An 18864-nucleotide genomic window follows, 5' to 3' on the forward strand; every position below is an offset into this window, starting at 1 on the left:
TAATTCTTTAGTCCAGGATGTTTTGCTGATCATTTTTACCTATTGTGACGGATCTCTCTGCTTGCTTTATAGCGGCTGACATTGGCGTGCCACAGTGTGTAGTCACACTGTGTAGGAGTTCAGCATATTGAGTGGTGTGTGTTCATACTGTACATGCAACCGTGTATGTCTGTCTGTCTGTCATATGACAAATGGATAGATGGCGTGATAGAGGAGTGGGTTAGAATGTATTAGTCTTCAAAAGTATGAATGTCCCCCCTTTTTTAAGTTATTACGTTTCACCGTATTTAGAAATTCTCTCAAGCTTGCCATGATGAATTCCTTTTCACTTGTTTGCCATTTCTTGGAAGGTGTCATCAATTTATCTTAAACATGCATGCACTTATATTTATATATATATATATATATATAGCATAATGTATCACAAGCAAATGTGAGCATCCATGAAATGTGCCTGACATTTGACACTTGGCAGCAGCTAAGCATATGGTTTTCAGATAAACCCATGTTTACCTCTTGTTTATGGCCATTTGAGATGAGCAGATGGATGTAAAGGAGAGGAATGGACATGGATGGTGCTACATTTATCTGTTGTTTATCATTGCATGCATGCAAAGGGCATATTTGTGTGTGTGTGTCCGTGCATGGGTACATGCCTGTCTGTGTTGAGGTTGATTCAATCCAGCAGAGAGACCCATACCAGGGGTTCAGAAATTCCAAAGACTCCTGACGAGATCAAGGCCAGCCAGTACCACTGCAAGGGTTGTGTGTGTGTGTCTGCATTGCATGTGTGTGTGTGTGTGTGTGTGTGTGTGTGTGTGTGTGTGTGTGTGTGTGTGTGTGTGTGTGTGTGTGTGTGTGTGTGTGTGTGTGTGTGTGATCCTGTGTGTGTGTGTGTGATCCTGTGTGTGTGTTTAAGGTTAAGCCTGGTATGGAGCTGCTGAGCCTGGTAAATAAAACAGAGAACACACATTCCAGTGATCACGGTGTGCCTTTTAGATGTGTGTTTGCTCTCATGCAGGCTCCCTTCATCCAACAGCACCTTGTAAAAGGCCTGGAGCCAACACCCTGTTTTGATCAGCCCACTGTAAGTTCTGTAGAGAGTGAGTTTCTCTGCCCTTCACTACTCCTCATTAGGACATTTAAACACAAGAACCAAGTGGAGATTCAAACACGTGGACACCCCCTTGTTCATGGTTAAGTCCTAAATGTCATCATATTCCCTATATAGTGCACTACTTTTAACCAAGGCACATAGGGCACTATAAAGGCAATAGGGTGCCATTTGAGATGCGTCCCATTATCATTTTGGGTGGAGGGAGGGCGGCAAGTGCTTAGTATTCCGGTGCCATCACACAGAGAACTGGAGGCTAAGGGTGAGGAATACGCCAAAGGAGATAACTATAGATCTGTTTCACGTTAAATTGCAGCTGCCTTTGTGCAGGTGGTTCACTTCTCGCATTCCACCTGTAATTAAGCGGGACTTTGAACACAATGCTCTCTGTAGAGAGATCAGAGAGAGAGAGATGCCACTCTTGCCACACAGGCCCCCTTTCAATTGGCCCATTGATCCTCCACGTGCCTCGAAAGGATCCAGCGCTTTGCCATTGTCCTTCATTATCATATTCCCAAGCCACCCCAAGTATTTGTTTTCCTCTCTTACTGGAATGCTGGTGGGAGGGCTAAAACAGTGACTCTGTTTGGGTTGGTTCGTTTCCTGAGTGGAGTTTCTGTCAATATGTTGTGTTTCCTGGTCCAGCAGTGACCCAAGGCCTGCTCGTAAAGGTCTGGTTGTAAACTGATGATGTTTATGGATTCGTTTTTTTTCTGGAAAGCCACTCTTTCTCCAAAGCCACCGGACAGCCACTACAAAAGACTCTGTACCTGGAGTCGGAGTTAGTCAACCCTTTCCACTAGGCGATAAAGAGAAAGAGGGAGTGAACGAGAGAGTTGGAGAGGTGAAATAAAAATGTCCTTTAATATCGTGATTGAGATAGCCAGCGGTAACCCAATGATTTCTGATGATGATGGGCGTGTGGAGCAGTAACACAGAAATTGGTAAAAGGCCATGTTTGCTCTGTGATTTTTTTTTTTTTTTTGTTGTTGCTGGAGTTCTCCATTGGCCCAGAGGCTGCACTTTACAAGGCACAACAGAGCACTAAGTGACATCCTGAACCTTCATCGCCCCTTTTACTGCAATTTTAATGCCTTTTACTGCCATGGGTTAACACAGAAATCTAAGAGTAATCTAGACTGAGGTTGTAGCAGCAGGTCTTGCGAACAACTCATAACCCAGCCCGCTGGGAGTGGGGTTGGAACATCGATACCCCTAATTCCAATGCAGTGGAGGTCAAACCCGTATTTACAATCCCACCAGAACAGCAATCAAGGCTTCAGCGTGAGCGGGAATCAAAATTCCCACCTGACACGACAGTAGCAGCGGTTGCTGCACCCTAATGGCTGTTCGAAAGTGCAAGTCTGTCATTTTAACACATTAAGCTTCACTAAAAGTCTTGTCAGTAAACCAAACAAGGGAGACCATAATCAATGTTGCACTTCTAACATGATCTAACGACGGGCTCCGACATCGGTGGAAGCTAAATCATAGGCTATATATGGCATTTAGCAGCCAGCGGTGTTACGGCAGCGTAACCTAGTGGTTAGAGCGTTGGACTAGTAACCGAAAGGTTGCAAGTTCGAATCCCCGAGCTGACAAGGTACAAATCTGTTGTTCTGCCCCTGAACAAGGCAGTTAACCTCTTGGGGCTAGGTGGGACGCTAGCGTGCCACCTGTGGTGCACTCCATCAACAGCAGGTGCATTTCAAGAGCGGCAAATTTGAATCCAAATAAATGTCAAAATTCAAATTTTTCAAAAATACAACTATGTTACACCATTTGAAAGATAAACATCTCCTTAATCTAACCACGTTTTACGATTTCAAAAAGGTTTTACGGCGAAAGCATAAATTTAGAGTATGTTAGGACAGTACATTTACAAGAGTTGTGTGTAATGTTTTGTCAAGTCAAAGACAGGGTCACCAAAACCATAAAACCAGCTAAAATGATACACTAACCTTTTACAATCTCCATCAGATGACACTCCTAGGACATTATGTTAGACAATGCATGCATTTTTAGTTCTATCAAGTTCATATTTATATACAAAAACAGCGTTTTACTATGGCATTGATGTTGAGGAAATCGTTTCCCTCCAATAACCGGCAGTCAAGTCAGCGTCACAAATTAAATAATTAAAATTAGAAAACATTGGTAAAATATTATATTGTCATTTAAAGAATTATAGATTTACATCTTTTGAACGCAATCAACTTGCCAGATTTAAAAATAACCTTACTGGGAAATCACACTTTGCAATAATCTGAGCACTGTGCCCAGAAAAATACGCGTTGCGATACAGACTAGACGTCATGTTGGGGAGATCTAAAATCGAAAATACTATGTAAATAATCCATTACCTTTGATTCTCTTCATCAGATGTCACTTCCAGGTATCACAGGTCCATAACGAATGTAGTTTTGTTCAAAAAAGCTCATCATTTATGTCCAAAAATCTCCGTCTCGTTAGCACATGATGTAAGCCAGCCGGACTTCTCGTCATGAACGAGGGGAAAAAATATATTTCCGTTCGTTCAAACATGTCAAACGTTGTATAGCATAAATCATTAGGGCCTTTTTTAACCAGAACATGAATAATATTCAAGGTGGACGAATGCATAGCCTTTTATAACGTATTGGAACGAGGGTACCCAACATGAAGTAGCGCGCCAGGTGTCTAATGGGACATCACCGTTCCATGGCTCTTGTTCGGTCAGATCTCCCTCCAGAAGACTCAAAACACTTTGTAAAGGCTGGTGACATCTAGTGGAAGCAATAGGAAGTGCCAAAATATTCCTAAACCCCTGTGTTTTTCAATGGGATAGGTTTAAAGTCAATACAACACATCAGGTATCCACTTCCTGTCAGAAAATGTCTCAGGGTTTTGCCTGCCAAATGAGTTCTGTTATACTCACAGACACCATTCAAACAGTTTTGGAAACTTTAGAGTGTTTTCTATCCATATATAATAAGTATATGCATATTCTAGTTACTGGGTAGGATTAGTAACCAGATTAAATCGGGTACATTTTTTTTATCCAGACGTGCAAATGCTGCCCCCTAGACCCAACAGGTTAACCCACTGTTCCTAGGCCGTCATTGAAAATAAGAATTTGTTCTTAACTGACTTGCCTAGTTAAATAAAGGTAAAATAAAAAATGTTAAATACAAAACCGTAATGAAGGATGTTTTAACACTCGGAGCACCTGCATTTCATAACTATTAGAATGGCCCTGACTGTCATTCTGACCGTTGATATTTCAGTTGTATAAATATTCCATAATAAATAATAAATTGCAAAATGAATGCATTCATTTTGTTAAAATAAGTGCTAACAAACCTCAGGACATCAGTATTTTTAATTGATCCAGAAGCCCATAGACTGTAAATACAAAAATAAGATGATAGTGTATTTTGTGACTGTAAGACAACAGTTGTGTGGCCATCTGGCCCATCCAAACGACACCTAAACTATATTGGAATTCATTTCACACATATAATAAGAATAATAATGGCCTAAAGACAATTTGAAATTGACAATAGTCTGATGGGTAACACTATTATTAATGATCAAATTGAAAATAAAGAGACTGATGACCAGCACACTGTATATTGAGAAAGAAGGTGAATGCAGCCTACCAAAAATGACTTCTTCTAGATCAGCCTACAGAGGTCCATGTAGGCCAGACATTTTGATTGCTATAAACTTTCAGAAAGAGCAGATTCTAATTAACCTAGTTTTTCCAAACAATAAATTGTGCCGATATCAACAAAACAACAATCAGCTATAGCCATTTGGGAAAAATATCCTTTCTATTTTATTCTGTTATATTCCGTTATATTCTTACTGTAAAATATATGTGTGTTGACTTTGGTAGGGTAGGGGAAAATGAGCGTATGATGTCTGCTAAATGAACAAGTTGATTTCATTGGAATGGCGCATCCATAAAGCCTCGGCTACTAAGCACAGATAAATACAACTCAAAACATGCTATTATGTTATTGTCACGTGTGCTCCGTCTCCGGCCTCTAGGTCACCAGGCTGCTCGTTATGGTGCACACGTGTCACCATCGTTACACGCACCTGCGGGTCGTCAGACTCTTCACTTCCCTGATTACCTTCCCTATGTATGCCACTCCCTTTGGCTCCTTCCCCAGGTGTCATTGTTTCTGTTTCATGTTTGTGTGCTGTTAGTGTTTCTTGTTTTGGATTATGTTTATTTATTAAAACACTCATTCCCTGAACTTGCTTCCCTACTCTCAGCGCATATCATTACAGAATGACGGTTACCCTTAAAGGAAGCATCAGGGAGTGTTTTTTGTTTCGGTGGGAATGACGTCGGGTCCGGGAGCCGCTACAGGCTCTCATGCCTTAGCCGGATCGCCAGGCTCCCCTGCCTCAGCCGGTCTGTCAGGTTCCCGCGCATCAGTAGGGATGACCGGTCCGCTCCTGATCCCTGGGATCGTCCCTTTGGTTGGAGTCCTGCAGCTGGAGCCGAACACGCCGGGGAGGGGGTACCATTACATATGCTCTCTTCGGCGCTCTAGGTCGCCATGCTCCCACGTCTCAGCCGGACTGACAGGTTTCCCGCCCCTCGCGTCGGGGAGGGGGTACTGTCACGTGTGCTCCCTCTCCGGCCTCTAGGTCACCAGGCTGCTCGTTATGGTGCACACCTGTCACCATCGTTACGCGCACCTGTGTGTCGTCAGACTCACCTGGACTCCATCACTTCCCCGATTACCTTCCCTATGTATGTCACTCCCTTTGGTTCCTTCCCCAGGCGTTATTGTTTCTGTTTCATGTCTGTGTGCTGTTAGTGTTTCTTGTTTTGGATTGTGTTTATTTTATTAACACTCTCCCTGACCATGCTTCCCGACTCTCAGCGTATATGGTTAGTTATTTTGAAATAAATTGTCTGAGTATCATGTTTTTTTATGACCTTCAGAAACAAAATATTAATGAAAGTCTTTGTGTATATGAAATGGGTTTATTAGGTTGACGGCTTTGGTAGGCTATTTTACCAGTAAATGCATACATCATAGCACTTTGAAGATGAAATGCTCAGTTTTTGTTTATGATATTTATCACAAAGTACTGGTAGTGTACAATACTGATATTTACAAAAAAAGGGACAGGTGGATTCAAGGTTATTGAAAAAAAAAATGTAAAACTGCCAGATTGACCGTTTTGGCGGTTCTAGTGTTAAACGATGCATGAGGTCTCTTACTTTTTCAAATGTTTTCTATTCTTTTCTCAAGGCGTCATCCACCATCCTCTCCCTTTGTTCATTTCTGGGACTCAGTTTTTCTCCTCTTTCATTGGTGATTTCCACAAAATCATGTCCTTGTTTTTTTCAGGGGTTCTTTTGGCCCTGGCTGGCTGTCAGCAGGCCTGGTTATGGGAGCCTCACAGGAAGTGGTTAATGCAGAATAGAAGGGCTGGGGAGTTGTTAGCATGTGGGTTTGTTATGCAAGTCCTCAGGGGGGATGGCCTGAGTAACGTAAACCATGAGGGCCAAAGGAGAACTCTATCAGCCCTGGCGTTCTCTCTCGCTCTCCCTCTTTTTTTCTCGGTCTGTCCTTCCATGTCTTTCCCATTACCAGCGGGACCTAGCGCCGATCACATGGAGAACACACCCCACAGCACCACAACAGGGCACCCTGTCTTAACAGCAATAAGCCTCCCTGCAGCATGCATTCCTACTGCGACTTCTGGCCCTAGTACACTCTCCCCATGTGTTCTTACGAGCTCTGATTTCTTTTTGTCCTCATCTTACATTCCCCTCTCTTGGGTCGGTGCACTGATTGAGCATAACTGCCATGTCTCTTTGATCTGTTATGCATAGCAAAAGAGGAGAGAAACAAGCGCAAGAGTTTGCTTATAGTAAGTCAAGGCAGGTATACATTGACAGACGCATCGGATTCAAATGCAGTTCACGACTGAACACCTCTCTCTCTTCTCCTCCCAGATGCTGAATAGTACATCTTTAATCAGGGCATGTCTGCTTTGACACCTACATGTCACCAGAGCATGTAGGACGGGAGGCTGTCTGAAGAATAGTCATCAGGATTTGACGCAGACGAAGCCTTTAAAGCCTCAATCTTGCACTGCAGCCCGGCTGGTTAACAATATACTCAGCACTCAACGGTTGTCAACATTTTTTTATCGTCAGCCAGGGAGATCCGAATGGGTTTGTGCCGTGTGGCAAGACTTGCATTTTAGCTGGAGCTGCTGTTTTTATAGGATTGGGGACTTACAATTATACTGTCTTATCTGCCTCAGACGGTGTTGATTCTCCGGGATAAACCAATTGCTGCTAACAACCGTGGAGCCTCTCCGCCAGAAAGGAAGTCATTTTCTCCCTCCTTATCCTTCAGCAAACCTTGACATTTCCCCGTGCAGACATGTGAAGTATTTCTTAAGTCCTTTCACACCTTCGTAGACAAATTGGATCAACTTATCGGTTAACCTTCAAGTGAAGGGAATAATACTTAACCACATTTCTGAAACATAAACCTTGTAAATCCGAGCTGCACCCCACTGGGTTTTTTCCCTTCGGTTGACAATGCTTTATGTTTGAATAGAGAAACAGTCTGAAGAGCCAAAGCAATATTTCCTAAGCCCAAAACACCAGTGGCTAAATATGAACTAAAAGGGAATGACGGCAGGTAGACACTCAAGTCTACTCCTCTCAATATCACAGAGGTAGAACAAGTGGGCAGGGAGGTAGTCTCACAACCGGTGTGTCAGCACATCATACGGCCACAGGAAGTGATGTTTTAAGAGCCAATTAAGGCTCTCGGTGCAGAAAGGACACACAATACACTAGCTGCAGAGGCCGGTATCCCAGAAGTAATTATTTATTTAGTAGTTATGCTGGGTTATGTGAGCACAGGGTGGTTTGGCTTCAGGATCACTGAAGGAGAAGGCATGATCAGAAGGTGATGGGAGAAGGAGGAAAAAATATATTGGAAACTCCAAACGTGCAGACTACAAATGGACCACTCACCCTTGGTTCACTCGCCATTTCTCATCATGTCTTCATCCCCCAAAATGGTAGAGTGAGAGAGAGAAAAACACTCCATGATAGAAAGGGGCAGATTAGGTTCTGTCAGCTGACAAATGTACAGAACGCAGACCTGTCAAGTAAATTCCAAAGTAGGGCATTCGCGAACGACTACACACATATTAAACAGTGACAATGCATTTGAAATACTCCCACTTGTTCCCTACTGCATTGTATTAGTCCCAGTATCATCAGTCAAACAGAGAATCAGTCATGCTCATAGTGGTATCAACACAAATACTGTTGACCATTGTTAGGATTGTTCCTTTATACTTCAACTTAGCAGTAGCAAAAGTATGGTCTTTGTTAGAGCAAGAAAGAGACAATGAGAGTTTGAGACAATGAACTTGCAATAAGAGCTGTATGCTTGCATCACTGCATATTTGTGTTTGTTTGTGTGTGTGTGGTCATTGCATCTGAAGGCATAGTTGGGAAAACAGAGATGGTTAAGGTGAGCCTGGTCCTGCTTCTGCTAGCTGTTACATAGCCCTTCTCTCTCCCTGCTCTCTATACTTTAGCTCTCAGGCTGGATCTGGGCCTGTGTACCGTGGAGCTGGGAGAGGTAATAGAGACTACTGGGACCTCAGTTATCCTGCCAGCTATTTGAAGAGGCCCAGCTTTCTGCTTTCCATCCTGTAGCTGTGACATGAGCCTACTGTAGGCTGCAGCGTTTCGCCTGCTGAATGCTTAAACCCAGCTAGGCAAGGCCTGGGCTTAATGGACGCTGGGGGCACCCGTTTGTAGCATCAGCAACTGCCTCTCCAGGCGCTCAAGCACATTGGGTCACGGCAGGCTACCCCAGAACAGCCGAAGAACATGTTCCTGGAGCTCAACGCTTGTCATGCCCAATCCGCAGGCTGCCCTCATGAGCTCTCTCCAAGACCAACTAACAAGGCCAGGTCAGAGCCTTCCCACACTCTCTTGCTCCCCCAGATAGAGAAGGAAGAGAACAACAAAGTTATCAAAGTCTCAACACTCTTAAATGAAATAACAGAGTTATTAGAGGTCGTCTCGAAGCTGGGGTCAATGACAATCTTGTTTATACTGAGAGACAACTTTTTATTTTATTTTCATATACTAATTTCACTTAGTTTTCCCAAGATTAGGCCTGTTTCATTCTTCTGTCTAATTATTTTCGGTGTAATATCATTTAATTGACTGAAACAGCACTGTGGGTAATGCAATATTCCATCTTTCCTTTGTGGAAGACTGTTTTCATTTCCCATTAAACGGATTCCCCACTCTATGAGATAAGCATTTAGCAGTAGGAGTCAGCAGATCCCCTCCAGGTGGAATATGTGATTAGTAATGCTCCGGCAACTCGTATATGAAACCTCTGGAAGAGTGTGATCCATGAAAGCAATCACGGATGGATGATTCTGAGACATCACAGTGTTAAATCTCGACAATATTTGCTGGATTCTTCAACATGCACATCACATTTTCAGATTATTTAATGATAACATGGGAGGTTACAGGACTGAATTTCCATTTCTGATGGATGATAAGGAACCTCATGTATGAACACTGAATGTCTACCTCTATGTTAGTGGTTGGTGATCCTGCCCATTCCCTCTCATCTCTCCGGTCAAACATTCAGGTCAGAGTAATAACAAAGTTTGGAGGACATAAACCAGAGATCTGTATGAATTAGTTTCTCTCTCACACATGAGATGTAGGAGGAGGTTATCCCACTCAGTTATCCCACAGAGCTCTGCTCCAGGCCCAGCTGTGTCTCCAGGCTGGGCCTCTCCCCTCCTCTCCTCTTCCCATCATACTGAAGCCATTACAGGGCCATGGGTCAGTGTGTCACACTGGGAGATTCCTCTTTCCTTTCAACGCCGCCTCCTCCCTCTATCTCCCTCGTCAGTGAGACCTGAACCGACTAGAACCAGCTGCTGAGGGTAAAACACAGGTGACCTTCAGAGAGAGTGACGGTTGAATTGAACACTCATGTTCATTCATGTGGACATTCAGGCATGTGCAGAAGTAGGATTGCACGTGCAAAAGGCACGCACACCTACAGACAGGCACGTGCACGCACACACACACACACACCATGATTTCCATTATCATCAGCAGCCACTTCCCCCACTCCTTGTTGTCATTAAGCATGATGATGATTGCATGGATGAGAGTACAACCTCTCCCCCGGCTGCAGCTCACTTCTAATCGCCTCACCTTGGGTTTGGGGAGTGGTGAGACAGTCGGTCCGAAATGTTCCCGCTGTGAAGGTCAAGCCTGGGCAACAAGGAAGCTGTTATACAAATGGCTTAACTAACTCAGCTCTCAGAGCGAGGATTGATTATACCTATTCAGTCCACCAGACAGGTATTTATTACCAACATCTCTTAACATCAACAAATGAGAGGCTCTCTCTCTCTCTCTGATTATATGCCCAAATTGCTTCTCTGATAATGGATTGTCTGATGAACGGCTGCTGCACACACACATTTCCAGACCACATAATCAAAAATCCGCTCGACCGATCCACCACAAAAAAAGATATAACAAAATTGGAATGTACATTAAGCTTTTATCTTGCTCCCAGAGTCTTTGTTATGTTGCGCTCAGATTCAATTTGTGCCCCAAAAATTATATTGACTGGTCTTTTTCGATCAATGAGGGTTTGCCAGCTTGCCTTTTTGAGGGTGGGATCATGTTTTTGAGATCCTAGATTGAGGGAGGAGTGGAGAGAGAAGGTTTATATCCCAATGGTAAATTGGCTTCGGGTTTGATAGATAGACCTGTTTAGCCCTAGTCAATGGGAGAAATTGGACACAGCTGGAATACGCTGGTCAAATGGTGTTTTCAAACCTCAAGTTGTGCTCCCTATTTTTGGAGGTCTCGCGTTCTTTACTCAAAGTGTGATTGTCCAAACTCTTTTTCACTACACCCTATACCTCTATACCTCGCCAACGGACATTTTGCAAACTCTTTGTCCACACACCCTTCTCTCTTTTTTTCCCTTAATACATTTTTACTCATCCACAAAGCACTGCTGTCCATTGACCATGGTCTTCAGGGTAAGATTTCACATCTGTTTTCTGTTTTCGGGGGTGAAATTGTGAGTGCTTCAAAGACAACAGCCCCTGGAACACGACTCACTAATATGCTTGATATGCACTCTGGGTACTTAAACGGAAATATGAAAGAACGCTTCTCAATGACTCACAGGCAATTTGACCACATGATCTCTTGTTAAGAGACAACATAAAAATAGGTCCTACATGGCCATGTAAAAGCTTACCACCACCACTTGTTACCTGTTATTGTATTACATTAAATGTCTAACAGAGAATGTACATTTAAACGCAGATGTCAACTCATTGACACAGACAGTTGCATTGTCTACTATTACACTTACACTGCCAAAACACATCCCTGTCACATCCCAGATGCACAATAAAACAATAGTCCTATATCCAAAGCATTCTGTTAGAGAAACCAGCTGCATCCAAAACAACCAATATCCTTTCAAATAAATCTGTATTTTTTTTCTATTCCGTTAAAATGTTTAAGTATTACACATCTAGATGTGTGAGCTGCAGCTAAAGCAGGCATCGGCCGAGCCCTATGGCTCTCCTCTTCTCAGAATCCATCTCCTTTAGAGGAGCAGGCAGCTCTAGTAGCTCAATCCCCAGCGTGAGTCAGATAGATGGAGGACAGAGCACATGTTTGCAGGCATATTGCACATTCGCGGGGGAATAAATTGCCTCCTGGACAGCCAGACTCCACATTGTCGGGTCCACTCTACGTCAGCCTGCCCTTAAATACACCTGTCATCAACGCTTTCTTCAGTTTCTACTTTCGAAAGGCCTCCCATCGCTCGGCATTGTCATCTGGTGGGTTGTCGTCTGGTGGTGGCTGCGCTCCCTCGGACAAGTTTCTGTCTCAGTCTCAGTCTCCAGAAGTGAACATGTGGTAGTGTTTAGCTTTCTAATGCCCCAGGCCCTTCTGGCCGTTCTTTAGGGAGATTATATCTCATGGAACGCTACCAGCAGAAAGACTGTGGGCCAGTAAACACAGCGAACGCCCAAGTGTGGAAGAACTCTGGTTATTAGGAGCTCCCCAGGGCTAACCTCGGTCCAAAACTCACAGACAAGGCTCACACAGACGCCAAGCCATCTTAAACTGGCCAAATCATTTTCTATTGCTTGTGTCGTTTATGTATTTTTTCAATCCTTCATCCTGTGGTAGGCTCAACTGACCTTAACAAGCTGTTATACTCCCCTTCCACTGGTAATGAAATGTAACTATTATACTGGGCCGTGGTTATCTTGGCATATTAACTTCAGTGTTATCATTTAACGGTGATTTGGAAATAGTTTTCTCTTTTCGGTATCAGTCTCGTATGCATTTCCCTCCCTTGCGAGATATGGAGTTCCAAGAAAGCATTGGGAAACTCTCACTCTTCGTATTACCCTGACACATTCTTTGTCAAGATCAACCAGAAACCTCCCTTTTCCTGAGTGGTCCATCTGGCCTTGCTCAATGCACATGTTTTGCTGTGAATATTAACGGATATGCTGCTGTGTGTTATTTTTCGTGTCCTACAAGTGCTCAGCATGTATTACTAAACTTTGATTTCTGTGTCTGATCGGAGTATTCCATGAAAAACGCAACGAGCCATCTGTATTAGTTTTATTGTTTTGCCGGATGCAATGCCCAGCTTGCTGTCTAGCTTGGTTAACCACATAACCGGAGGAAAGCAACACGGTCCCCACCCTGCTGATTCCCGTTCAAATGAACCTACCACCTGATCTTGTCAATAGCTCTAGCATAGATGCTAAGTGCTAATTTTGTTCGCCAAGGAAAACAATTAATGAAAGCCCAGTGCCTCTCGCTGTTATTCATTTGTGATTAAGATTGCGTTATCATCATGGGCCGGGCCTGACAGCCCCTGTCATATGAATGATATATCTTGATGAGAAATGGGCTCCATGCTTTCATTGTGCCTGACAGCTCCAGCAAACCTGCTGGATGCCAATTTCATCCCCTTGTTCCACCCACCACAAAGCTCTTTCAGAAATGGACGCATGGAAGATTGCATTAACAAATAAGGGGCTCTAGAAGAGGGATGGCACTTATTGTTGGAGTCTTACATCTTAGACACTGGGCAGTCAGTAAAACACGTTTGGCACTGGCAAGTGGATTTATACACTGTCAAGTCATACCCTTGAGGGCAGGTTGAACTTTTTACGGCTTTACTTGGCAGAAGTACAACTTGGACTGTTCCATTCCCACACTCTATTTGCATGCAAACTTTATGTTGGGAAGGAAACAATACTGATGACTAGTGAAATGAGTGTTTTTCTGGTCAATTTTTCCCATTATAATTGGTATAATTGGTATCTATATTTTCTGTTCTTGTAGTAAGCAGCCTATAGTTATCCTGTCCACACTTCCTGGATACTGAATAAACCGGCAGGCAATTTGTGACATCCCCCTCCATGCCCCATCGGTCCCCACATGGATTGGTAAGGAAACATGTGGCGTGCGGCATAATTGAATAAGTGAGCATGTAGCCTAGCAGGAAGCAGCCAGGTAGAAGCGATCACCATCCCTTCCTCTAACCTAGACCGCTGCTGCTGCTTCTAACCTGAGCCCAGCAAGACATGAGAAGTTTGGAATGTGTCTGTTTTTGATTATTAGAGGTGCTTCTTTGCTTTCCGTTTAACCTGTTAGGGCTAGGGGGCAGCATTTGCACGTCTGGATAAAAAAAATGTACCCGATTTAATCTGGTTACTAATCCTACCCAGTAACTAGAATATGCATATACTTATTATATATGGATAGAAAACACTCTAAAGTTTCTAAAACTGTTTGAATGGTGTCTGTGAGTATAACAGAACTCATTTGGCAGGCAAAACCCTGAGACATTTTCTGACAGGAAGTGGATACCTGATGTGTTGTATTGACTTTAAACCTATCCCATTGAAAAACACAGGGGCTGAGGAATATTTTGGCACTTCCTATTGCTTCCACTAGATGTCACCAGCCTTTACAAAGTGTTTTGAGTCTTCTGGAGGGAGATCTGACCGAACAAGAGCCATGGAACGATGATGTCCCATTAGACACCTGGCGCGCGAGTTCATGTTGGGTACCCTCGTTCCAATACGTTATAAAAGAGTATGCATTCGTCCACCTTGAATATTATTCATGTTCTGGTTAAAAAGGCCCTAATGATTTATGCTATACAACGTTTGACATGTTTGAACGAACGGAAATATATTTTTTCCCCTCGTTCATGACGAGAAGTCCGGCTGGCTTAGATCATGTGCTAACAAGACGGAGATTTTTGGACATAAATTATGAGCTTTTTTGAACAAAACTACATTCGTTATGGACCTGTGATACCTGGAAGTGACATCTGATGAAGAGAATCAAAGGTAATGGATTATTTACATAGTATTTTCGATTTTAGATCTCCCCAACATGACGTCTAGTCTGTATCGCAACGCGTATTTTTCTGGGCGCAGTGCTCAGATTATTGCAAAGTGTGATTTCCCAGTAAGGTTATTTTTTAATCTGGCAAGTTGATTGCGTTCAAGAGATGTAAATCTATAATTCTTTAAATGACAATATAATATTTTACCAATGTTTTCTAATTTTAATTATTTAATTTGTGACGCTGACTTGACTGCCGGTTATTGGAGGGAAACGATTTCCTCAACATCAATGCCATAGTAAAACGCTGTTTTTGGATATAAATATGAACTTGATAGAACTAAAAATGCATGCATTGTCTAACATAATGTCCTAGGAGTGTCATCTGATGGAGATTGTAAAAGGTTAGTGCATCATTTTAGCTGGTTTTATGGTTTTGGTGACCCTGTCTTTGACTTGACAAAACATTACACACAACTCTTGTAAATGTACTGTCCTAACATACTCTAAATTTATGCTTTCGCCGTAAAACCTTTTTGAAATCGTAAAACGTGGTTAGATTAAGGAGATGTTTATCTTTCAAATGGTGTAAAATAGTTGAATTTTTGAAAAATTTGAATTTTGACATTTATTTGGATTCAAATTTGCCGCTCTTGAAATGCACCTGCTGTTGATGGAGTGCACCACGGGTGGCACGCTAGCGTCCCACCTAGCCCATAGAGGTTAATATGAGCTGGTGCCGCAAGCCCCGCGGGCATGGGGGCGGGGCTGAGGACAGCTGAGGCACAGACGAATGTGTCGAGAGCGTCCCGCCGAGAGCGCGTGGTACCCAGGTGGGAGATCCAGCTGGCAGAAGGGGGAGAGGGAGAAATGGGATTTGAAGGGGGATCCAGGGCCCCAATATGGCCCATCGTTGTCCCAGTTACTGCCTGCAAAAAAAAAATATATATATATATAGGCATCCCAGTGGGGAGATCAGTGATTCCTGATGTTTTATTTTCTCTGGGCCTCTAGTTTCTTTGTCTGAGACTCTGTCTCTGTGAGAAGCACAGCAAGGTTCTTGAATCCCTGCCACCAAGCTGAGTAAAAACGCACTTGGCCCATGAATGAGGCTTGGCCAACCGGCCCACTGCACTTGCCCTGGGGCGTTATGGGTCCGTGATGTCATCACCAGGGGACTTGTCATGAGGCATTTCACCTAATGCATTTTGAATAGCGTGCGCCAAGTGGCTGTATCCAGATGCTGCTGGAAAAAAGTGAATGCATAAAATAAGTGGTTGGGCCTATGCTCTCCCATGCCCACCCACCCATGGCTATGCCCTTGCCCAGTCATGTCAAATCCATAGATTAGGGCCTAATGAATTTATTTCAATTTACTGATTTCCTTGTTTGAATTGTAACTCGGTAAAATCAGTGAAATTGTTGCATGTTGCATTTATATTTATGTTCTGTATAATTCACTGTGAAATGCTGTGACACAATATCTTTTCACAGCCCTGTAAAATCAAGGGCTTCTTAAAGTCATATCCTCAGAATACAGTTTCACAATGTTTTTTTTTTTTGTGGAGGCTTTCCTGTAACACAGTTGTTTTCCAGGAAGAAATGCAATGCCTCCAGATGGAGTGTATGTTCTACACTGTATTCTACAACCCTTTACCTATTATTCTTTCCTTAAACAGCCATGCAACCATTTTTTTGGCCCATATTTTCATGGAAAACATTATAGGGCGGTCATTATTGAATACTTCTGTAGGTTTTCAAAAGTTCATACATTGTTTCACTCCTACGCTTTGTTTCTATCCACAAGACATTTGAGAATGTGTCTTCTTATCTATCTATATAAAGGTTGTTAGTAGGGAGGAGCACTATGTCAGAGCTCATACTTTAAATAGAATATAACTGAGGTCTGACTCTAGACCAGTTTTGAGAGGTTAGATTATAGTATTGAATCACCCTCCCTATTCCACCTCCCTATTCCAGCAGCACAGTGTAAAGTATAAACAATATCTTCCCTGAAGTGTTATGTTGACAGGCTGCCTGGGAAAGAGGCTGAGGCTGGTTGTGCCTGGCGCCTCTAGCAACATCTTCTCCTCTCTACCGGCTGTTTTTGCCTCTTTGATTGTTTCTTCAAATATGCATATACTTTCTGGGGAGCTGGTTGTTTGTTCTGGGTATTTCCTGGGAGAGTCCCACCTTGGGCTTAAATAAATAGAGGAGTTGTGATGATTAGCGGCTAGGCGTGCTTCTGCTCCCACAAGCCATCTTGAGGGGATGGAAGGATGGGTTGGTTGGTGGGCTGAAACGGAGGAGTCTTCCTCTCCTTCTCCTGATGTTTCCATTGTCTCCACCTGTTACCACTCCCCCCCTCTTCTTCCCTCTCTCTCCCTCCTTGCAGTTTAAAGAGAAGATGCTCATTCCTGAGTGGTGGCTCCCAAGCAAAGAGACTCTGATTTTAGCTCATTTGTATGTGTGTGCTTGCTGGGGTCATTTGAATTAAAATTACTCAATTCAGGAAGTAATTTGAAATAAAAATTCTAAATATAAAAAGGTTTGAAATAAATTGCTTGTCCTTTTCAGTTTATTGAGACATTGGTTTGGAATTTCAGTTTATTTCCTGAATTGACTGACTTTAATTTGAATTGACCCCAAACCTGGTTTGTGCATGCTTGTACACATCTGTCTGTGTCTTTCCGTCTGTCTCTCTGTGTTTTTGCGACTTTGAGTACATGCTTTTGTAAACTTAAGACGGATGATTCGCTGACACATAGCATCGGACACATGGCGTCACCTATACCGTGTGGAATCTCCCTGACTCACAGTCGTTCAGATTGGGGCCGGTCTCCTGAGTCCGACACGTATGATATTAATTCTGTGGGTTGCCTGTGTGCTGCCTGCCTGCCTGTGTGCTAAGTCGAGCAGCAGTGTGTGGCACTCTCCAGGATTACACTGGGAACACAATTATCTCCCTGGCTTTGGGAAGCTGACAGAGCGAGCCTTGGGAAGAGGAGCTATGTTTGTCAACTATCTACCCACATGTACACACACACAGATGCAGACACATGCACACTCATGCAACCACACACACACACACACACACACACACACACACACACACACACACACACACACACACACACACACACACACACACACACACACACACACACGGGCACACGAACACATGCACACTCATGCAACCACCCACATACACACACACACACATACACACACACACACACAAGCTGCTACTGCAAGCTTGCTTCAGCAGACCAGGGTTTACATTAGTATTATGCATGAATGTGCGAGAAACTGACAGCCTTTGTAGTGTCTCTTTTAGAGGTTGACCGATTAGGATTTTTCAATGCCGATACCGATTATTGGAGGACCAAAAAAAGCCGGTACCGATTAATCTGCAAAAATTATATATATATTTGTAATAATGAAAATTACAACAATACTGAATTAACACTTTTATTTTAACTTAATATAATACAAAATAAAAATCTATTTAGTCTCAAATAAATAATGAAACATGTTCAATTTGGTTTATAAACAGTGTTGGAGAAGAAAGTAAAAGTGCAATATGTGCCATGTAAAAAAAACTAACGTTTAAGTTCCTTGCTGAGAACATGATAACATATGAAAGCTGGTGGTTCCTTTTAACATGAGTCTTCAATATTCCCAGTTAAGAAGTTTTAGGTTGTAGTTATTATAGGAATCATAGGACTATTTATCTCTATACCATTTGTATTTCATATACCTTTGACTATTGGATGTTCTTATAGGCACTATAGTATTGCCAGCCTAATCTTGGGAGTTGATAGGCTTGAAGTCATAAACAGCGCTGTGCTTCAAGCATTGCGAAGAGCTGCTGGCAAACGCAGGAAAGTGCTGTTTGAATGAATGCTTACGAGCCTGCTGCTACCTACCACTGCTCAGTCAGACTGCTCTATCAAATATCAAATCATAGACTTAATTATAATATAATAAACACACATAAATATAAGCCTTAGGTCATTAATATGGTAAAATCCTGAAACTATAATTTCGAAAACAAAACGTTTATTCTTTCAGTGAAATATGGAACTGTTCTGTATTTTATAGAACGGATGGCATCCATAAGTCTAAATATTGCTGTTATATTGCACAACCTTCAATGTTCTGTCATAATTATGTAAAATTCTGGCAAATGAATTACGTTCTTTGTTAGGAAGAAATGGTCTTCACACAGTTCGCAACGAGCCAGACGGCCCAAACTGCTGCATATACCCTGACTCAGCTTGCACAGAAC

General features: G+C 42.8%; 1 protein-coding gene across 5 annotated transcripts in view; it reads left to right on the top strand.

The window, feature by feature from the left end:
* LOC106611507 (protein diaphanous homolog 2) overlaps positions 1-18864 on the top strand; it is a 687763-nt gene that overhangs the window by 334948 nt on the left and 333951 nt on the right. The gene's annotated exons all lie outside the window — the stretch shown is intronic.

Source organism: Salmo salar, chromosome ssa09 (assembly GCF_905237065.1).
Source record: "Salmo salar chromosome ssa09, Ssal_v3.1, whole genome shotgun sequence".
In the NCBI taxonomy this organism is placed as follows: Eukaryota; Metazoa; Chordata; class Actinopteri; order Salmoniformes; family Salmonidae; genus Salmo; species Salmo salar.